This window comes from Scyliorhinus torazame, chromosome 7, assembly GCF_047496885.1.
Source record: "Scyliorhinus torazame isolate Kashiwa2021f chromosome 7, sScyTor2.1, whole genome shotgun sequence".
Taxonomy (NCBI): Eukaryota; Metazoa; Chordata; class Chondrichthyes; order Carcharhiniformes; family Scyliorhinidae; genus Scyliorhinus; species Scyliorhinus torazame.
In genome coordinates, this window is record NC_092713.1 from 39090752 (window position 1) to 39114615 (window position 23864).

Genomic DNA, 23864 nt, shown 5'->3' on the forward strand with positions numbered 1-23864 from the left:
TGTTATTACATTGTAATAAGCGTTGACAAAGTGCATCGGTCTGCATGAAAGTAGGTTCGCTAGCAGGTACAGAGGCAAGTTTATTCTTACAATGAGAATCGGTGATTGGAAAAATACATTTTGTGGGGGTAAAGCATACAGTCACTGTTCATTGATTAGCCAATCTTCAGGCATCGGTTACATCAAGCTTTTGTCAATCTTCCCAGCACCATACCACATCTGTCTCTAATTTAAGAAAGAGAATCTTAAATTAAATTCACAGGAGAAAATAAATTTGAAATGGATGTCCTTAAAGGTGGTTGTGAATTCCAACCCCTCTGGCCCAAGGTCCTTAGCCATGTTTTCCCCTCTCAGAGACTCTGCCCTGCGTCGCCCTGTTTGAACCCCAGCCCCAATAAGGTGTGTGGCCCTCCAATAGCAAACAGGTTGTCTAATCAAAGTCCAAAATGTCATTCTTACTGCGATGATCGTGATGCATTAACCTTCCTCATCCTCCCTGATTTCTTGACACAGTTGACCACATCATTCTCCTCCATTGCTTTCTCTCCTTTGTCCAGCTCAGTGGTATGGTCATTTTGTTCCCTTTATATATCCAATTGGAGGCAAAGCATCTCTATCAAGAGTTCCCTGATGATTCATTCTTGTATCAGCCAATGGAGCAAGGTGGCCTTACCGCCAGCCTGAATGATACATTGAAAATAGGAGCAGGAGTAGGCCATTTGGCCCTTGAAGCCAGACCCGCCATCAAGGCAGATTGTGCAACTCAACACCATATTCCCGCTCTCCCCCATATCCCTGGACAACTTTAGTGTCTAGAAACCTATTTCCTTCTTAAATATATTCATTGACTGAAGGCATAGCCCACCCCGTATCCTGAGACTGTGATCCCCCCACCCCACCCCCAGCCAGAGGGAACATCATGCCTGCATCCAGACTGTCCAGCCCTGTCAGAACTTCATGTTTCATGAGGTTCCCCACTCATTCTTCTAAACTCCAATGAATACAGGCCTGGCCGACTCAATCTCTCCTCTCCCATGACAATCCTGCCATCCCAGGAATCAGTCTGGTGAACATTCTCTGCACATCTTCAATGACAAGTACATCCTTTCTTCGGTAAGGAGACCAAAACTGCACACAATACTTCAGATGTGGTCTCAACAAGGCCCTCTTTTTTGAAAATAGTGGAGTCACATTTCGCATCCTCTAATCTGCTGGAACTGTTCTAAACTCTACAGAACTTTGAAAGATGACAACCAATGCATCCACTATTTAGTACCCTGGGATGTAGATTATCAGGCTCTGGAGGTGTATCAGCTTTCAGTCTCATTAATTTCTTCAGCACTATTTTGTTTACCAATTTTCTTCAAATCTTCCTTCTCACTAAACCCTTGGTTTCCTCGCATTCTTGGGAAGTTACTCGCTTTTTATGTGAAGACAGAATTGGTCTGCCATTTTGTTCTTTGCCATTTATTATTTCTCCTATTTTGGACTGTAAGCGTGTGGTAGTATGTATTGGGGGTCATGTGGGACTGGAAGCCCTAATGTCATTGGCTGACAGATCCCGGGTCCTGGTTGGCCGTTGACCTCATACTCCGCCCTGAAGGCGAAGTATAAGAAGCCGGTGCCTTCCCCCGCATGCCAGTTTACTATCGGGCTGCTGGGGAACAGACACGCTTAATAAAGCCTCATCGACTTCACTCTGTTTGTCTCACGGAGTCTTTGTGCGCCACAATTTATTAAGCGTGCCTAAAAAGGACTATGGAGCTCAGGATCATTCCAGAATGCCTGAGGATCAGCCCCCACGCAGTGAATGCAGCAGCAGCCTTCAAACACTGGCAGACTTGCTTTGAGGCCTACATCACATCGACCACAGGCCGAGTCTCAGATGAACAAAAACTGCAGGTCCTGCACTCGAGGGTGAGCACGGAGATTTTCACCCTCATTGAAGACACCCGCGATTTCCAGACGGCGTTCGCAGCACTGAGAAGTCTCTACGTCCGCCCAGTTAACCAAATCTACGCTCGCTACCAGCTCGCGACGAGACGGCAAGCTCCCGGAGAATCGATGGACGAGTTCTACGCCGCGCTGCTGATTTTGGGACGAGCCTGCAGCTGCCCGTCGGTGAACGCAAACGAACACACGGACATGTTAATGCGCGATGCTTTTGTTGCAGGTATACAATCCTCCCAAATCCGCCAAAGACTTCTAGAAAAAGAGTCACTAGGACTCTCAGAGGCACGGGCCCTGGCAGCCTCGCTGGACGTAGCCGCGCGTAATACCCGCGCCTACGGCCCCGACCGCGCGGCAGGCCATTGGGCCCCGTACGTACCCGCCGCGGCAAACCCCCTACCCCCCCCCCGGACACCCCACAGGCTTGTGCAGTCCAAACGCCGAGTCGCACCGGGGGCGCCCGCTGTTATTTCTGCGGCCAGGCGAAGCACCCCCGACAACGCTGTCCGGCCCGCGCAGCCATCTGCAAAAGCTGCGGGAAAAAGGGCCACTATGCGGTTGTGTGCCGGTCCCGCGTGGTCGCCGCCGTCCCGGGAGAACAGGGAGCCCTACAGGCAGTCTATGCCTCCCAACCCCCCCAGCACGCCATGTGCGACCCCCAGGCGCCGCCATTTTGGGTCACGACCACCGCGGCCCCGGGAGAACTGGGAGCCCTGCACGCCGCCTACGCTCCCCAACCCCCCTCCCCGCAGCCCATGTATGACCCGCCGCCGGCGCTCCCGATTTGGGTGCCGGCCAACACTCTCCACGGAGAGGAAGGGGTTTTCCGTATCCCGAACACCACCCTCACCCCCGTCCCGCGCCCCACGACTGACCCGCCGGAGCCGCCGACCTGGGCCCTCGCCCCCGTCCCGCATCCCACGCCTGACCCGCCAGCGCCGCCGACCTGGGCCCTCGCCCCCGTCCCGCGCCCCACGCCTGACCCGCCGGAGCCGCCGACCTGGTCCCTCACCCCCGTCCCGCGCCCCACGCCTGACCCGCCGGCAATACAACTTACCTGGACCCCGATCTCCGTCCCCGGCGAGGGACCTCCTCACTGTCCCAGCGCTCGCACTACTGACCTGCCGGTCCCCAGCGAGGGAGCTCCGCGCGGTCCTAGCGCCCGCGGCCCTGGCGCTCGCACCAAAGGAACTCCGCGCGGTCCTAGCGCCCGCGGCCCGGGAACTCCGCGCGGTCCTAGCGCCCCCCAGACCCCCCAGCACTCAATGTGCGACCCGCAGACGCCGCCATTTTGGGTCCCGATCACCACGAGGGGAGGAGGGGCCCCGCCATCTTGGACCGCCCCCGACCTGTACGACGCATGGGGGCGGCCATTTTGTCCACCCCGACGCCATCTTGTGACCCCTCATCTACGGGCGAGGTATGGGGCGGCCATTTTATCCATCCCCGACGTCCTCTTGGACGGCAACAACGGACCCCACCCCACTACTACAACCACGGCTCGCTTCGGTTACGCTCGATCAGGCTCGGCCCCGGACTCTCCAGACGACGACGACAACGGTCCTAATTAACGGCCACGAGACGCCATGCCTAGTCGACTCCGGGAGCACGGAAAGTTTTATACATCCCGACACGGTAAGACGCTGTTCCTTAACTACCTACCCCAGCGCACAAAAGATTTGCCTAGCCGCAGGATCCTACTCCGTACAGATCCAGGGATTCTGCATAGTTACCCTAACGGTACAGGGGAGGGAATTCAAAAACTACAAACTTAACGTCCTTCCCCAACTCTGTGCCCCCACCTTGCTGGGCTTAGATTTTCAATGTAACCTACAGAGCCTTACGTTTAAATTCGGCGGCCCCATACCCCCACTCACTATCTGCAGCCTCGCCACCCTCAAGGTGCAACCCCCGTCCTTGTTTGCGAACCTCACCCCGGATTGCAAACCCGTCGCCACTAGGAGCAGACGGTACAGCGCCCAGGACCGGACCTTCATTCGCTCCGAAGTCCAGCGGCTACTAAAGGAGGGCATAATCCAGGCCAGCAATAGTCCCTGGAGAGCGCAGGTGGTAGTAGTGAAGACAGGGGAGAAACAAAGGATGGTCATTGACTATAGCCAGACCATCAACAGGTACACACAACTAGACGCGTACCCTCTCCCCCGCATATCCGACATGGTCAATCGGATTGCCCAGTATAAAGTCTTCTCCACCGTGGACCTCAAGTCCGCCTACCATCAGCTCCCCATCCGCCCAAGTGACCGCAAGTACACAGCCTTCGAGGCAGACGGGCGATTGTACCACTTCCTAAGGGTCCCTTTTGGCGTCACAAACGGCGTCTCGGTCTTCCAACGGGAAATGGACCGAATGGTTGATCAACATGGGTTATGGGCCACGTTCCCGTACCTCGACAATGTAACCATCTGCGGCCACGCTCAGCAGGACCACGACGCCAACCTCCAAAAATTCCTCCAGACTGCCAAAGCCTTGAACCTCACGTACAATGAGGACAAGTGCGTTTTTAGCACCGATCGGCTAGCCATTCTGGGCTACATAGTGCACAATGGGATAATAGGCCCCGACCCCGAACGTATGCGCGCACTCATGGAATTTCCCCTCCCGCACTGCCCAAAAGCCCTGAAACGCTGCCTGGGGTTCTTTTCATACTACGCCCAGTGGGTCCCCCAGTACGCAGACAAGGCCCGCCCCCTAATACAGACCACGACTTTCCCGCTGTCGACAGAGGCTTGCCAGGCTTTCAGCCGCATCAAAGCGGACATCGCAAAGGCCACGATGCGCGCCATCGACGAGTCCCTCCCCTTCCAGGTCGAGAGCGACGCCTCTGACGTAGCTCTCGCGGCTACCCTTAACCAAGCGGGCAGACCCGTGGCCTTTTTCTCCCGAACCCTCCACGCCTCAGAAATCCGCCACTCCTCAGTGGAAAAGGAAGCCCAAGCCATAGTGGAGGCTGTGCGACATTGGAGGCATTACCTGGCCGGCAGGAGATTCACTCTCCTCACTGACCAACGGTCGGTTGCCTTCATGTTCGATAATGCACAGCGGGGCAAGATCAAGAACGACAAGATCTTGCGGTGGAGGATCGAACTCTCCACCTTCAACTATGAGATCTTGTACCGGCCCGGAAAGCTGAACGAGCCGTCTGATGCCCTATCCCGCGGGACATGTGCCAACGCACAAATTGACCGCCTCCAAGCCCTCCACGAGGACCTCTGCCACCCGGGGGTCACTCGGTTTTACCACTTCATCAAGTCCCGCAATCTCCCCTACTCCTTAGAGGAGGTCCGTACAGTCACAAGAGACTGCCACATCTGCGCAGAATGCAAACCGCATTTTTTCAGGCCAGATGGAGCGCACCTGATTAAGGCTTCCCGTCCCTTTGAACGCCTCAGTCTCGATTTCAAAGGGCCCCTCCCCTCCACCGACCGCAACGCGTATTTCCTTAATGTAGTGGACGAATACTCCCGCTTCCCTTTTGCCATTCCCTGCTCCGACATGACCGCGGCCACAGTCATTAAAGCCCTGAACAGCATATTCACACTGTTCGGTTACCCCGCATACGTCCACAGCGACAGGGGGTCCTCTTTCATGAGTGACGAGCTGCGCCAGTTCCTGCTCAACAAGGGTATAGCTTCAAGCAGGACGACCAGCTACAACCCCCGGGGGAACGGGCAAGTAGAAAGGGAGAACGGCACGGTCTGGAAGGCCGTCCTACTGGCCCTACGGTCCAGGGACCTCCCAGTTTCACGGTGGCAGGAGGTCCTCCCGGACGCTCTCCATTCCATCCGGTCGTTATTATGTACGAGCACTAATCAAACGCCTCACGAGCGTCTCCTTGTCTTCCCTAGGAGGTCCTCCTCTGGAACGTCGCTGCCGACCTGGCTGGCGGCCCCAGGACCCATCCTGCTCCGAAAGCACGTGCGGGCACATAAGGCGGACCCGTTGGTCGAAAGGGTTCACCTCCTCCACGCAAACCCCCAGTACGCCTACGTGGAGTACCCCGACGGCCGACAGGACACGGTCTCCCTGCGGGATCTGGCACCCGCCGGCACCACGCACACCCCCCCGGCACCATCAACCCAACCGCCCCCCTTCCTGCCACCGCCGCACCCCGCGACCGCCCCCTTCCCAGGAGGATCAGTCCCCCTCCCCTTTGCACCGACAGCTAAAACCGTGCGGTTCCCGGAGGCGACAACGCTGGTACAAGCACTACCACCACCGCCGGGGCCGAGGCGATCGACACGGACGACCAGACCGCCCGACCGACTCGTGGCGTCGATGTAAAACAAAGATGGACTGTCCAATGAACATTTTGTTTTCCTATATCCTCTGTAAATAGTTGTAACAGGACGATACTGTCCAATACGGTCCTACCATGTAACTGTTCTCTCCTCCCAGGACCAGTACTGTAAACCCTTACCACCATACGAAGCATCACCCCGCCGGGTTCATTTTTGACAAGGGGTGAATGTGGTAGTATGTATTGGGGGTCATGTGGGACTGGAAGCCCTAATGTCATTGGCTGACAGATCCCGGGTCCTGGTTGGCCGTTGACCTCATACTCCGCCCTGAAGGCGAAGTATAAGAAGCCGGTGCCTTCCCCCGCATGCCAGTTTACTATCGGGCTGCTGGGGAACAGACACGCTTAATAAAGCCTCATCGACTTCACTCTGTTTGTCTCGCGGAGTCTTTGTGCGCCACAAAGCGTCCTACATTTGACTTCACTGATATGTTTCTTTTTAATTAATTATAGAAGCTTTTTTTAAAAAAATAATTTTTATTAAAGTTTTCACAAAATATCAACAACAATATGTAAAAGGAACCCAATAGAATTAAATACAAAACAAAACAAAACAACCCCGTGCCCCCCTCCCCCTATACAGAAATAATAAATTAACACCCGCCGAAACACATAGCAAACAAAGCAAATATATACACCCCCTCAGATCCCCCAGTATAGACAAACAAAAATAAAATAGAACCCCCCCCCCCGGGTTGTTGCTGCCATTGACCAATGTCTACCGTTCTGCCAGGAAGTCTAAAAACGGTTGCCACCGCCTGAAAAACCCTTGCACCGATCCCCTTAAGGCAAATTTCACCCCTTCCAATTTAATAAACCCCGCCATATCGTTGATCCAGGATTCCACGCTTGGGGGCCTCGCATCCTTCCACTGAAGAAGAATCCTTCGCTGGGCTACCAGGGACGCAAAGGCCAGAATACTGGCCTCTTTCGCCTCCTGCACTCCCGGCTCACCTGCACCCCCAAATAATGCGAGCCCCTAGCCCGTTTGACCCTGGATCCTACCACCCTCGACACCGTCCTCGCTACGCCCTTCCAAAATTCCTCCAGCGCTGGGCATGCCCAGAACATATGGGTGTGGTTTGCTGGGCTCCCTGAGCACCGAACACACCTGTCCTCACCCCAAAAAAACCGGCTCATCCTTGTCCCGGTCATGTGTGCCCTATGCAGCACCTTAAACTGTATGAGGCTGAGCCTCACGCACGAAGAGGAAGAGTTCACCCTCCCTAGGGCATCTGCCCACATCCCCTCCTCGATCTCCTCCCACAACTCCTCCTCCCACTTACCTTTCAGCTCCTCCACCGAGGCCTCCTCCTCCTCCTGCATCACCTGGTACGTTGCCGAGATCTTCCCCTCTCCAACCCACCCCCCCCGAAAGCACCCTGTCCTGTACCGTGCGTGGCGGCAGCAGCGGGAATTCCACCACTTGCCGCCTGGCAAACGCCCTTACCTGTAGATACCTAAAGGTGTTTCCCAGGGGGAGCCGATACTTCTCCTCCAACTCACCCAGGCTCGCGAACTTCCCATCCACAAACCGGTCTCACAACCTTCTTATCCCTGCCCTGTGCCACCCCGAAAACCCTCCATCTATTCTCCCTGGGACAAACCGGTGGTGCCCCCGTATCGAGGTCCACACCAAGGCCCCCACTTCCCCCCTGTGCCGCCTCCATTGCCCCAAAATTTTGAGGGTAGCCGCCACCACCGGGCTCGTGGTATACCTCATTGGAGGGAGAGTCAGCGGCACCGTTGCCAGCGCCTCCAGACTCGTACCCTCACAAGACGCCGTCTCCAGCCTCTTCCATGCCGCCCCTCCCCCTCCATCACCCACTTGCGCACCATCGCCACATTGGCGGCCCAGTAGTACCCACAGAGGTTGGGCAGCGCCAGCCCCCCCCATCCCTAGCCCGCTCCAGGAACACCCTTCTCACCCTCGGAGTCCCTCGAGCCCACACAAACCCCGTTATGCTCCTGTTGACCCGCCTAAAGAAGGCCTTCAGGATAAGAATGGGGAGGCACTGGAACAGGAACAAAACCCTTGGGAGCACCGTCATCCTGACTGACTGCACCCTACCTGCCAGGGACAGCGGCAACGCGTCCCACCTCTTGAACTCCTCCTCCATTTGCTCCACCAGCCTCGTGGAATTAAGTCTATGCAGGGTCCCCCAACTCCTGGCCACCTGGACCCCCAAGTCCCTGAAGCTCCTCTCCGCCCTTTTTAGTGGGAGCTCGCGAATCCCCCTCTCCTGGTCCCCTGGGTGAACCACGAACAACTCGCTTTTCCCCATGTTGAGCTTGTACCCTGAGAAATCCCCAAACTCCCTGAGGATCCTCATTACCTCCGGCATTCCCCCCACCGGGTCCGCGACATATAGCAGCAAGTCGTCCGCATCGAGCGACACCCTATGCTCCCCACCCCGCACCAGCCCCCTCCAGTTCCTCAACTCCCTCAGTGCCATAGCCAAGGGTTCAATCGCCAGTGCGAAGAGCAGGGGGGACAGGAGACATCCCTGCCTCGTCCCTCGATGCAACCGAAAGTACTCAGACCTCCTCTTGTTCGTGGCCACACTCACCATCGGGATCTCGTACAACAGCCTAACCCACCTGACGAACCCCTGCCCAAACCCGAACCTCTTCAGCACCTCCCACAAGTACCCCCACTCTACCCTATCGAAGGCCTTCTCAGCGTCCATCGTCACCACTATCTCCGCCTCCCCCTCCCTCGCGGCATCATAATAACGTTCAGGAGCCTCCGCACATTCGCGTTCAACTGCCTACCCTTCACGAACCCCGTCTGGTCTTCGTGGATGACCTGCGGCACCCAATCCTCAATTCTCGTGGCTAAGACCTTCGCCAGCACCTTGGCATCTACATTTAACAACAAAATCGGCCTGTAAGATCCACACTGCAGGGGATCCTTGTCCCGCTTCAGGATCAAGGAGATCAGTGCCCGGGACATCGCCGGGGGCAAAGCCTCCCTTGCCTCATTGAAGGTCCTAACCAGCAAGGGGCCCAACAGGTCCACATATTTTTTGTAAAATTCGACCAGGAAACTGTCCGGCCCCGGTTCCTTCCCCGCCAGCATGCTCCCTATCCCTTTGGCCAGCTCCTCCAGCCCAATCGGGGCCCCCAATCCCGCCACCAGTCCCTCCTCCACCATCGGGAACCTCAGTTGGTCCAGAAAGGGGCCCATCCCTCCCACCTCCAGTGGGGGCTCGGACCGATACAGTTCCTCATAAACGTCCGTGAAGACCCCATTGATACCAACCCCACTCCACACCACACTCCCTCCCCTATCCTTAACTCCCCCGATCTCCCTAGCTGCGTCCCGCTTCCGAAGCTGATGCGCCAGCATCCGACTTGCCTTTTCCCCATACTCATAAATCGCCCCCTGGGCCTTTTCCATTGCGCCTCCGCCTTCCTGGTGGTCAACAGGTCGAATTCGGCCTGGAGGCTACGCCTCTCCCTCAACAGCCCCTCCTCCGGCACGTCCTGTCTACCCTCACCGTCTCCCCCACCAGCCTGTCTCTCGCCCTCTGCACACTCCTCTCTTTGTGGGCCCTAATGGAGATCAGCTCTCCCCTAACCACCGCCTTCAACACCTCCCAGACCATCCCCACTCGGACCTCTCCGTTATCGTTGGCCTCCAGGTATCTCTCTATGCTTCCTCGGACCCGCTCGCTCACCTCCTCGTCCACCAACAGCCCCACTTCCAAGCGCCACAACGGGCGCTGGTCCCTCTCCTCCCCCAGCTCTAGGTCTACCCAATGCGGGGGGTGATCCGAAATGGCTATCGCCGAGTACTCGGTATCCTCTACTCTCACAATCAGCGCCCTGCTCATAACAAAAAAGTCGATCCGGGAATAGGCCTTATGAACGTGCAAGAAGAATGAAAATTCCCTAGCCACAAGCCTTGTAAATCCCCAAGGGTCCACCCCTCCTATCTGGTCCATAAACCCCCTCAGCACTTTAGCCGCCGTCGGCCTCCTACCCGTCCTAGACCTGGAGCGATCCAGTGCCGGATCCAACACCGTGTTAAAGTCCCCCCACTTCCAAGTCCGGGATCCAACCCAACATGCGCAGCATAAAACCCGTATCGTCCCAGTTCGGGGCGTACATGTTGACCAGCACCGCTCTCTCCCCTTGCATCTTACCACTTACCATTACGTACCTGCCGCCATTGTCTGTCACAATGCTCGACGCCTCGAATGACACCCGCTTTCCCACTAAGATCGCCACCCCCCCGATTTTTGGCATCCAGCCCCGAATGAAACACCTGACCTACCCACCACTTCCTCAATCTTACCTGGTCTGCCACCTTCAGGTGCGTCTCCTGGAGCATGACCACATCCGCCTTCAGCCCCTTCAGGTACACGAACACCCGGGCCCGCTTAACCGCCCCGTTCAGTCCCCTTACATTCCAGGTTATCAGCCGGATCAGGGGGCTACCCGCCCCCCTCCCCTGCCGACTAGCCATAACCCCTCCTCGGCCAGCCACGCGCCCATTCCCCACGGCGGCAGACCCCCGTCCCAACCCCCTCTACTCGCTCCAGCTCCCCCTTGTCCATACCAGCAGCAACCCAGTGTCCCCCCCACCCCCCCCCCAGCTAAGACCCCTCCTAGCTGCATTGCTCCCCCCATTTCACTCCCGCAAGTCAGCTGACTCCTGCTGACCGCTCCCCCTCCATTACCCACCAGCAGACTCCCGCCTCCCCCTTCCATCCCAAGCGCGGGAAAATCCCATGCTTCCCCGCCCCCTTCAGCCTTCAGCGAAGGAAAATCCCGCGCTTTACACCTGACAGGCCCCGCCTCCTCTGCCGCAGCTCCTTTTACAGGCTCAGTCCCCTCACCCCCGACTGGGGCCTCTCCCTCCCCCGCGGGGCCCATTCCCCCCTACTGGCCACCACCCCCTACTCCGTTTACTTGCCCCCCTCCAAGAGCCCACCCGACAGACCCAACCAAAGAAGCAGTGCCCAACTCACCCTAACCACCTACACCGAACCAAAAAGAAACAAGAACAAAGAACCCCCCCCCTCAAAATGTAACACAACAACAACAATCCCCGACCATCCCCACGCCCGACCCCCCATCCCGACCCTCAGTTTGTGTCCAGCTTCTCGGCCTGAACAAAGGCCCACGTCTCCTCCGGAGCCTCAAAATAATAGTGCTGGTCCTTGTAGGTAACCCACAGTCGCGCCGGCTGCAACATGCCAAACTTCACCCCATTCCAGTGCAGCACTGCCTTCGCCCGGTTGTACCCGTCCCTCTTCTTCGCGACCTCCGCGCTCCAGTCCTGATATATTCGAACCTCCGCGTTCTCCCACCTGCTGCTCCTCTCTTTCTTGGCCCACCTAAGCACGCACTCCCGATCAGCGAACCGATGAAACCGCACCAGCACCGCCCGCGGCGGCTCGTTAGCCTTGGGCCTCCTCGCCAGCACTCTATGGGCCCCTTCCAGCTCCAGGGGCCCCTGGAAGGACCCCGCTCCCATCAGCGAGTTTAACATGGTGACCACATAGGCCCCCACGTCCGACCCCTCCAGCCCCTCCGGGAGGCCCAGGATCCGCAGATTCTTCCGCCTCGACCGATTCTCCATCTCCTCGAACCGCTCCTGCCATTTCTTGTGGAGCGCCTCGTGCGCCTCCACCTTTACTGCTAGGCCCAAGATCTCATCCTCGTGATCTGAGATCTTTTGTCGGACCTCGCGGATCGCCACCCCCTGGGCCGTCTGGGTCTCCAGCAGCTTATCAATAGAAGCCTTCATCGGCTCCAGCAGGTCCGCTTTGAACTCCCTGAAGCAGCGCTGGATAACCTCCTGCTGCTCCTGCGCCCACTGCATCCACGCTGCCTGGTCCCCGCCCGCCGCCATCTTGCTCTTCTTCCCTCGCACTTTCTTTGGCTTCACCACCACCGCCCCGCTCCTGGTCCAAGCCATACATTGTCGGGGGAATGTTGCATTCTTCTTCCCACACCGGGAAATGTCGAAAAAATGCCGTTGGGGGCCCTGAAAAGAGCCCAAAAGTCCGTTCCAAGTGGGAGCTGCCAAACATGCGAGTTAGCTCTGCATAGCCGCAACTGGAAGTCAATTATAGAAGTTTTTACAGTCCACTTTTATATTCGTTGTAAGTTCACCCTCATACTCTATTTTTCCCCAATGAATCAATTTCTTGGTCCTCCTTTGCTGGATTCTTAATCCACCCCCTCCCACCTTATCACCATAACCCAGTAACCTCATCTAACCTTTTGCACACAAAGGGGTAAGTTAGCGTGGCCAATCCACCTAACCTGCACATCTTTGGACTGTGGGAGGAAACCAGAGCACTCGGAGGAAATCCACGCAGACACGGGGAGAACGTGCAGACTCCACACAGACAGTGACTCGAGGCAGGAGTTGAACCCGGGCCTCTGGCGCTGTGAGGCAGCTGTGCTAACTGCTGTGCTGCCCACCCTCAGTCCGCCGATGGCGAACCCCACCCCGGAGTTTCCCGGTGGCAAGGGGGTGGATTTAATGGGAAATCCCATCCAGAGCAGCGGGACCAGTAGATCCCGCAAACGGCGGGCTGCCTCCACCACTGTGGAACACCAATTCGTTCATGCCTCCTTTGTGATACCAGCCAAAACCTTCGCAATCTCATGGTGGCTTAATCAGGTTTCGTCCAATTTGAGTGTGCTCAGAGATAAACCATAATCTATATTTGATTCTATTGCAGGCAAATGGGGTTAGCTTAGATGGGCTTTTTGGTTGACATGGACCAGTTTGGGCTGAAGGGTCTGTCTCCATGCTGTAGATTCTATACGAGCTCCATTCATAGTACAATCTTGATAGCAAACATTATTTGCTGACTGGTAAACGATGCAAAAATAACCGCAATCTCCTCCCTGCTTTCTGTCATTTGGAAATGAGAATATGGGTCTCATTGGTATAAAGCAATTCAGTTTAGTTCTCTCAACTCTGAGCAATGACCTCATATTCTTCCAATACTTCTTCTTCATGACGAGAACCTTCCCTTGAGGCACTCGTGACACAAGTGGAATTTTTACCACTACACATCGTTCATTTATGTGGCACATTTCATTGTTGCCCATTTTGCATCTTTTTTAAAATAAATTTAGAGTACCCAATTATGTTTCTAATTAAGGGGCAATTTTAGCGTGGCCAATCTACCGAACCTGCACATCTTTGGGTTGTGGGGGTGAAACCCACACAGACACGGGGAGAATGTGCAAACTCCACACGGACAGTGACCCAGGGCCGGGGTTCAAAACCAGGTCCTCAGCGCCGCAGCCCTAGTGCTAACCACTGCGCCACCGTGCTGCCTTCCATTTTGCATCTTTAATTGTTCTTAGGTAGTCTTTTGATTTGATTTATTATTGTCACATGTATTAGTGTACAGTGAAAAGTATTGTTTCTTGCATGCTGTACAAACAATGCACACTGTACATAGGGAAGGAAGAAGAGACTGCAGAATATAATGTTACAGTTATAGCAAGGTGTAGAGAAAAGATCAACTTAATACAAGGTAGGTCCTTTCAAAAGTCTGATGGCAGTAGGGAAGAAGCTGTTCTTGAGTCGGTTGGTACGTGACCTCAAACTTTGGTATCTTTCTCCTGACGGAAGAAGGTGGAAGAGAGTATGTCCGGCATGCGTGGGGTCCTTAATTATGCTGGTTGCCTTTCCGAGGCAGCGGGAATTGTAGGTAGAGTCAAGAGATGGGAGGCTGGTTTGCGTGATGGATTGAGTAGTTTCCTAAGGTCTTTGGCAGAGCAGGCTCCGTACCAGGCTGTGGTACAGCTAGAAAGAATGCTTTCTAAGGTGCATCTGTAGAAGTTGGTGAGAGTCGTAGCTGACATGTCAAATTTCCTTAGTCTTCTGAGAAAGTAGAGTCATTGGTGGGCTTTCTTAACTATAGTGTCGGCATGGGGGGACCAGGACAGGTTGTTGGTGATCTGTACACCTAAAAATCTGAAGCTCTCAACCCTTTCTCCTTTGTTCCCATTGATGTAGACAGGGGCATATTCTCCACTACGCTTCCTTAAGTCGATGACGATCTCCTTTGTTTTGTTGACATTGAGGGAGAGATTATTGTCGTTGCACCAATTCACCAGATTCTCTATCTCATTCCTGTACTCTGTCTCGCCATTGTTTGAAATCCGACCCACTACGGTGGTGTCATCAGCAAATTTGAAAATCGAGTTGGAGGGGAATTTGGCCACACAGTGATAGGTATATAAAGAGTATAATAGGGGGCTGAGGACACAGCCCTGTGGGGCACCGGTGTGTTGAGGAAGATCGTGGAGGAGGTGTTGTTGCCTGTCCTTACTGATTGTGGCCTGTGGGTTAGAAAGTTCAGGAATCAGTCACAGAGAGAGGAGCCAAGGCCAAGGCCACGGAGTTTGGAGATGAGTTTCGTAGGAATGATGGTGTTGAAGGCTGAGCTGTAGTTGAAAAATAGGAGTCTGACATAGGTATCTTTGTTATTTAGGTGTTCCAGGGTATAGAGTGCAGGACCATGGAGATGGCGTCTGCTGTGGACCTGTTGCAGCGGTAGGCGAACTGTAGTGGATCAAGGTAATCCGGGAGGCTGGAGTTGATTTGTGCCATGACTAACCTTTCGAAGCACTTCATGATGATGGATGTCAATAATAAATCAAATCAAATCAAATCTTAGCTTAGCCGTATAATAATAAACTTTATTGTCAAAATTAGGCTTACATTAACACTGTAATGCAATTACTGTGAAAAGCCCCTAGTCACCACATTCCGGTGCCTGCTCGGGTACACAGAGGGAGAATTCAGAATGTCCAAATTACCTAACAGCACGTCCAGACAAAAAACTAGGTTCAAACCCCACTCCAGGCGATGAGCACTTTATCTCGGCTGAGCGTAGGACTAAAGGAGTACAGTATTTTTATAAATGTTATCTCAGATGAACTGCTAAATTGAGGTTTTGTTTATTTAATCATCTGGATGGAATAGACGCCATGACACTGTCGAAAGGTTAGATGAGTTCCCCTAATGTCATGGCCAACTTGTATTCATTTGGCTTATACTATCTATTGCAATCCCAGACTAGACCCCAACAGTGGCTGGAATACTAGACAAAAACCCCAATATTTTATTTTAATTTCGTAAGACTTTGAGGAAAGGATACCTCGCTCCAGGACCGATTTCACGCCAAATAGGGATATGGTGTATTAAAACAAACTTTATTACTGACACAGTATTAAAATATCTTTAATATTAAAATATCTTGAACATTACACAAGAAAGTAGCTTCCAATTGCCCCTTAAACATTGCTAATCAACACAGTGACACAATAGCACATTGGGTGGCACGGTAGCACAGTGGTTAGCACTGTTGCTTCACAGCGCCAGGGTCCCAGGTTCAATTCCCGGCGTGGGTCACTGTCTGTGTGGAGTCTGCACATTCTCTCTGTGCCTGCGTGGGTTTCCTCCGGGTGCTCCAGTTTCCTCCCACAAGTCCCGAAAGACGTGCTGTTTGGTAATTTGGACATTCTGAATTCTCCCTCAGTGTACCCGAACAGGGGCCGGAATGTGGCGACTAGGGGCTTTTCACAGTAACTTCATTGCAGCGTTAATGTAAGCCTACTTGTGACAATAAAGATTAGTATTATTATCAACCCTCAACTGCTATCTTTATTTCCACTCAAACAACAAAATCATCTCCGATCCCAATCCACTTTTAAATACAGTTAGCCCTCAGAATACTTGCTTGTTAGAGATGTCTATTGAGACTGTTTGAAAAGATAGAGCTGAGCACTGTCAGAACAATGCAGAATCTCTGTCTGTATTTCATCTGAAACCTCTTAGTTTGCCTTTGAACCACAGACTAAAATGGAACCTCACCACTGACTGCTTCAATCCCTGACTCCTTCCATTAATTACAGCATCTCACTAAACTGACCACAATATCTCTAATTAACTACTCTGAGGGGAACCCTCTTAATTTAAGCAAAAATCCATTAACCCAAACTTTATGATGTTTTAATTGCACGTTTAACTGGCTCCCCACTAGCCTAGCTGAATTGCAAACCAGGATTTAAAAAAAACACTACTGCAGCAGTTGTACACACAGGTCTTATCCACACGATAGAGGCTGATGACGACTCACTGTGAGATGAGCTCTGGTGCTCCTCATTGTTTGACAAAATCTTATTCCTGCCTCAGGATCACCTTCCACTGTCCACCGGGTGGTCCCTGTATGTATGCTGGCCATTCCATCTTTAGGGCCTCTATATTCTTTGGGGTGGTGGTGGTGGGGGATTGGGGTTATGGAGATGGTGAGCGGTGTTGTGATACTCACTGGATAAGCTGTACTACAAGGCGGCCTCACACTCCTGGCTCCGTTCCCTTCTGCCTCTGAAGGTAACTCCAGGTGGAACATTCAATTGTCCTGGGGGCCCTGTCCTGTTCCATCCTTCATCACACACACTGTCAGCCTCCCACCTCTCCCCCACCTGGCACACCCTCTAAACCGGGCCCAGCCCGTCCCTCACACCCATCAGACAGACGATTGAGGCAGGTTGGAATGTTGGTGAAAAGGTGTTTAATCCTGACGGTACACAATATTGTGCCCTGACCCGTGACCTATGTGCTGCACCTGTGCTAGCTTTACTGATGTCTAACTTTCTTATTTTACGTGGCCTGCTGCTCCTTCTAGGTGTGACCCCAATTAGCACATCAGACGTGGAGGCTGCCTGCTGTGCATTTCGCCCTGTGACCTGAGATAGCCCACTCCTGCCCCTCCCTGAATATTGCTATCACCCTCTGCTCGGCAGCAGTGAGAGCTCCGAGGTCTGGCACACTCCCTCTAGCCTTCCCCCACTCCTTTCTGTTGTGGGCCATTTTTTCTAGAAGACACATAAAGGAAATGGTGAGACACAAGGAGGCAAGTTACATTGGGGGGCGGGGGGGGGGGGGTTTGCATCTGGTGGCATGCAGGTGCAAGGCACCTGACAAGAGAGGACAATACAGGTGTTGGGATTTGCTGCAGGGTGGGATGTGAGGGAGTTGCAGGTAGGTGGATTTTGATTGGCCTCTATGGGAGTGCGAGGTGATATGAGGAGTGAGGAACAGGAGTGTTACCAGGGGAACAGAGATGGTGACTCACCCGAGCTGCCCTAAAGAGATGGTTCATCTCTCTCTTCCCCCCCCCCCCCAGGCCACCCACACAGGGCACCCCCAGCCCGATTGTACACATGCAAACGAATGCCACCTTGCCAGCGCCCATTCCAGCAGTGCCATCTGGTACCTTGGCAGTGCCAGGCTGACACCCAGGCACCAATCTGCCCAAAGGGCATGCAGCTGGGGACCTCAGATCCCCTGGGGACCCCCACAGTGCCGTTCTGTCTGGTCCCCGTTTGTGGAGACCAGTGCTGAATGGTACTCACCTGAAGTCTCCAAAGCAAAGGGGATGAATCCTAAAACCTCAGGTACTTCTGGAATCTGCACATTACAGTGAGACGAGCTGCCTCGCTCTAATATGCAGATTTGCCAAAAAGTGACCCTGATCACAATGGCGGGATTTCCATCGCAACGTCTTGTGAGATCAAGTTGGATCTCGCGAAGTGTTGCAAGCCAGGTAGATCCCGGGAGCCGGGTCTCCCAGCTTTTATCGGCCACGCTGCACCACGGCGAGCTGCTTTTCAGACGCAGCGTGGCCACTGGATCGCGCCCTTGGTCTCCCAAATGGAGAATTTCACCCAATAAATCTGAAATTCCTATATTCATCACATACCAAAAACAGATAAACCGGTAACTCCTATTTAGTAAACCTTACTCGTGAAAATTGGCTTTACATTTGCCAAGGAAGTAACAGTCACTATAATTCTAAAACAAATTAATTTGATGTAAATTTGGCTTATATCAATGCCTCAGTTAGATGGAGCGAACCCGCGTTTAACATGCTCTGGCTGGCACCTGACAAACTCATCTCTTGTTCTATATTTTAATGTATCTTGTCATGTACTTTATAAATGCATCAATCTGCATGCAAGGATTTGAAAGCAGTTGGATAATATCGTGCATGATCTTCCGACCTCGTTACACTTGCACTCAAGCATTACAAGGCCGGTGAATAGCGGGAGAGGCTAAAATCGGGAACTGCGCCAGGCGCCAAACAGTTTGCGATGCAACCGGCCTGCTCCCATAGAATCTCACCCTAGCATGACGAGGAACCAATTATCACCATTTAAGCCCCATTTCCGTATAATTAACGCGATGGCCTCCTGTCATTCACCGGCCTCCTCAGCAAGTGGTCACGCTGGCGCTGATTAGTATTCCTTTTGAAAAACGTGAACCTGGCGGAAGGGCTTCTGTGAGGAGCTGCGGAGGGGTGTAGCCATCTTTGCTCACAGGCAAAGGCACCGGGGGCGCTGGGCTTGCCACCCCAGGACTCAGCGGGGGTTGGGGGACCCTCCGCAGGTGTTGGCTGCCATGAGAGGGTGGGTGTGGGAAGGAGACGGGGGAGGGGGGCAACTGGGAGGGGCAATCGCTCAAAGCATCACCATGCCAACCACTGAATCCCAACCCCATTCCGGGGGCAACCCCTGTCCCTGCCCGTCTGCCACACTGATCATCCATAACCCCCACGGACTGCTGAGGCCTCGGTCTGCACGGCTAAAGGCTATCGCTAATAGAGAATTGGCAATTGTGGTTAACTGAGCACTTGACAATGCCAAGTGGGTTCCCGTGGGTAGGTGGGCCATGTATCAGGTGGGAGTTATTGCCGAGCATTCCGATCGCACCTTGATGCCTGGACACTGTGCGGGAGACAACACCACACACGCAGCAGCCAACATCCAAACACCCAGGGGATGAGACACAGCTCCCGGGACATGACCACGGTCGGAGGGTGGGTGGGTGCCACGGGAATGGGGGTTCCCTGGAGAGATGGGCGAAGGGTCTGGGGTCAGCCCGCTTTACGGAATAAAGTGACAGAGGCATCATAATGTTTGTGCAAAAAGCTGTTTAAGTGCTGTACAATACCCCATTCATGATAATGCTGCCCCACAACTCCAACAGCCCCCAACCCCACCCCCTCCCCTACCTAACCCCTCCCCCTACGCAGGTGCCCTCAGTAATTCACAAGGTCACTGGCCCCCCTAGCTCTACCACTACACCTGGGGTGTGCTGACACTGAGACGTGGCCTCATCAGGTGGGTGGAACCTTCGCTGCCCCAAGGATGTGCCCGGGTTGGCACTCAACACCCCCTCCTCCTGGCTGGTGCCCATAGGGCCCTGGGTTCACCTTTGGATGGAGGGGCATGTGGTTCAAGCCCTGGCTGCCGTGCATCCTCTGGCTCTGCCAGCCCTGGTGGTTCCCCATAGTCTGCACCATCGTGTCGACGTCCTCGGCAATGCTCCTCAGTGACTGGGGCATATCCCCTCATGCCCGGGCCATGCTCTGCAGTGCCTCAGCAATGCCCACCTGTGACTGGGACAAGCTCGGCAGCGCCTCAGCCATTCCCATCTGACAACATGTCCCGCAGAGCCCCATCAATGTCGGTCTGGTATGAGGTGACAGCCCCCAGTGAGGCAGACATACTGCCAAGACCCTCAGTCATGGCCGTCACCGACTGCGCGACACCTTGGACACCTTCACTCACGGTGCCGTCATCGTGCACCAGGCTCTCCACTGCTGCCACCACCTTGTCCCAGGCAGCACTGGCTGCCTTGTGGTTCACCCTCCGGGAAGCTCAGGGAACAGGACATCCCTCCTGGCCTCCGCCGCGTCTAGAAGTCTCCCCAGGTCAGCATCCCCAAATCTTGGGGCCGGTCTCCTCAGTGCCATTGTTGCAAGCTGGCTGGGGTTGGCTGAGAAAGTGCAGCTTAAGTGCTGCTCGACCTTGTTACTGGGCGAGGGGGCAGGGGGAGGGGGGGGGGGGGTGGCGAGTGTGGTCCCGGGAAATCAGCTGGAGAGCTGGCATCGGGGCGAGGAGCCCTTGAGGCCTCATAAAATGGACCAATTTACATTGAATAGCGTTGCCGGCCTTCTGGGGCGAATGCCGGGAGACTCGCGGCAATTTCCGCTCGCTACAACACTTGGAAATTTTTCCAGATGATCGCGCCCTTTATATCATTATACAGTTATCAATCCTAAACATTGCGACAACATTACAGACTGGAGAACTAAAATGCTCAAGATCTGGAGACTTAAACCTTCTCTCCACCCATTCAATGTATCGACTTAAAGCCCAAGTAACATCACCTTACCTCACATGTTAGATCCCAATGTCGTTTCACAAATCAGATGTGAATTTTCCAGTGCCACCAATTGAATCTGTTAAATGGGTGACTCTCTTCAATCGATATTCATTAAATTGGCATTCAACTGCAGCCTGTCAACCTACGAGTGCAGTAGAAGACATTGATGGTTCTCGCTTTCCATTGAGCCTCTTCATCTGGGTCTTTGTGCTCTTTGCTGAATGAAAGTTCTAAGGCATTATTATCTGAAACTCATTGCTTCTTTAATGTAAAAATTCTGCCTGAACTAGCCGTGTTATTATATCTGGGACGACTATGGTAGTTGAGTAATTTGCAGACACCTTTGATCGTCAGAACTGAATGTGGGAAAGTGAAGCTAAATTATACCACATTTAGTCTATGCTTTTAGCTCATTTGCTGCTAAGGATCACATTTGAAATTTTGCTGTCTGACAGCTGTACTGCAATCGGTGACAACTCACAAGCTGTATCTGGTGAAAAAAATATTAAATATCTCATAAAGTTTCAAACACATATTTCTGAAAGTGAAATGACTTGTGTATTGTGTGAATTATGAAAACAAAAATAATTCAAATAGCAAAATGTAATCATTATGGAAACTAGTGTCAGACTGGGATTGGTAAAATGAATAGGGTCTAATGTTGCACGGAGTGCTAAAACAAATGATCACTAGTTCACATTAAAACCTGAGCAAATATTTGGCCTTGTTTGTTCCACTCAGACTCAAGCCAGTTAATCTCAATAGACACAGAAGACGGGGCAGAAGTTGTACTTTACATTCCTTAGGGAGGTAATTCGTCTTACTTATCTAGATGTTCTGAATCAGAGAAGTCAAAGTTACAATCCAATCCACTCAGGCCTTCAGCTGGACTCTTGGGGCTGCTTAAGAATAGAGCAGGTTGACTTGGCTTCTTATCCAGTTTTCACCTTATGAAACTGTTGTTTTTCCCTGAATACTAATCGTTCCTGTTTGCGACATCAGGGCTTAAATTTTATCCTCTCCCGCTGGCGTGTTGTTAGCCTGGGGGTGGGGGGTGGTGAGGGTAGAATATCACAGATGGACCTCCTGCTGGATTCCTGCCTGTCCCGACCTCTGGTGGTGCAGGCGAGGCCTTAGACTGGCATACTCTCTTGCACCAATTGAGGCCCTTAAATGGCTAATTATTAACCAGTTAGGGGCTGGTTCTCACCAAGCCTCAATTTTTAGGCTTAGGCAGAGTTCCCAGTGAGGTGATATGCCTGTGGGCAATATCATAGATGGTTGGTGTGCGATCTCCAACCATCAGGTGTGGTGCAGACACAGCATGAGGACTCAGGAACGTGATCATGTGACCAGGGACTCCCATGTAAGTGGAGACACATCCGGCCATTAGCAGATGGTTGTAGGAGATGATCGAAGACATACAGGTGAACAATAGTGTGAGGTATAGTTCCAGAGGAGTACAAAGAAACTCCACGATAACTTGCTCTGTAACAGATCACTATCTTACCACGAGTGATTGAATAAAGATCCTGGTTTGGATAAGTCTACGTGTTTGGTGGATTCCTTAGCAAGGTGCAGAAGACCAAACACAACACCCGGGTATGGGGAAGCTCAAAAATAATCGGGTTCTGACCTCGGACAGGAAGTGGGGGCAGTCTCATCAGAAGCCCCACTTTAACAATGGACACCCCCTCCTTTAAAGTCTGGTAGTCACAGGGCTTCCCTACACCATCCTCTCCCCAACACCCCAAATCCTCACTGTCCAACCCCTCCCCTCCCCACCCTGACAACCCCAAAACCGACCTAGAATTTCATAGAATTTACAGTGCAGAAGGAGGCCATTCGGCCCATCGAGTCTGCACCGGCTCTTGGAAAGAGCACCCTACCCAAGGTCAACACCTCCACCCTATCCCCATAACCCAGTAACCCCACCCAACACTAAGGGCAATTTTGCTCACTAAGGGCAATTTATCATGGCCAGACCACCTAACCTGCACATCTTTGGACTGTGGGAGGAAACCGGAGCACCCGGAGGAAACCCACGCACACACAGGGAGGATGTGCAGACTCCGCACAGACAGTGACCCAAGCCGGAATCGAACCTGGGACCCTGGAGCTGTGAAGCAATTGTGCTATCCACAATGCTACCGTGCTGCCCTCTTTCTAAATACCCAGGATTTAGCTTCCAGAGACTGCATGCAGTCCCAGTTCTATTCAGTTCAACTTCTGCTACTGCGGGGACTATAGAGCTGCTGATTAATATGATTGACTGGAAGCTCTTGAAGGCAGGTCTTCCTCCCAAGTGAGCGGTAAGGGCCCACCTGAAGCAAAGTCAGGCTCGTTGGGGTATGAAATGGCTGCGGGGCAGACAATGTTGGCGTGGATGTGTTTCTTAAGTTGACTTAAAACTGAAAACACGTCAGTAAGTAGAGGAAAAAGTTGACTTCACTCTGTCGCTGGATGTCAGATTATAGTTTGCATTGAAAACTTACAGCCAGCTTCCATCATTTTTATGACAATGGAGGTGAGATTGAACATGCCAGCATTTGTTCTCAAATAACCAGGCAGATAATGGCAATACCTAATGTAGTGTGAAGCCATACAGACCACTGTGAACTGAATTTCATTTCTGGTCAGTTCTGGAATGTTGGAATTCCACAGCTGGCTTCAGAGTCCTGCACTGGGATGAGAATGAAGAAAGGTTGGTGGACTTCCTGCTTGGATTGCTCATTGCCAATAGCATTTCCTAGGAAATGTGCACCGGTGAGAATAGGAGCTTCTAAATTGGAATACGCCTAAACATGGGCTCACAGAGGATGGGACGGGTGCTGTATGCACCTTCGCACAATGGCAGAGACCACATGACATTGGTGCTGCCTGTACCATGGGTAGAATTTTAAGGATGGTGAACGATCAGCACTCGCCATCTGATGCACGATCAATGACCACTAAAGCGAGGTTGTACTCCAACTGAAGGCTGTAATAAGCTAGATGTTTCCCCCAGCAGCTCAGGTACAGAATGAGGGCTGCTGGGGCGGCATGGATTCTTATACCCCGCCTATCAGGGCGGAGCTATTATACACTCTAGCCAATAGCAAGAATACAGGTTCTACCAGTGGTACTTTAGCCCCTCAGGTACCATAATACCTATAATACCACATTCACCCCCTGTTAAAAATAAGTCCAGCGGGGGTGGTTGCCAGAAACTACAAAACATAACAACATGGTATAATTAGTTATGGAGGTACCGTAATACCTCCGTACAGTGTTTAGTAACTATTTACAAGTCTGGTAGCTATGTACATTTGGTGGTTTATATTTACAGCTTACAGAGCCTCGGTGGTGACTCCGTGGAGGCTCGGGCGTCTG

The 23864-nt window shown here is 53.0% G+C and overlaps 1 long non-coding RNA gene across 1 annotated transcript in view; it reads left to right on the top strand.

Moving 5' to 3' along the window:
• The window catches only part of LOC140427270 (uncharacterized), a 77713-nt gene that overhangs the window by 6422 nt on the left and 47427 nt on the right, over positions 1-23864 (top strand). The window lies entirely within an intron of this gene.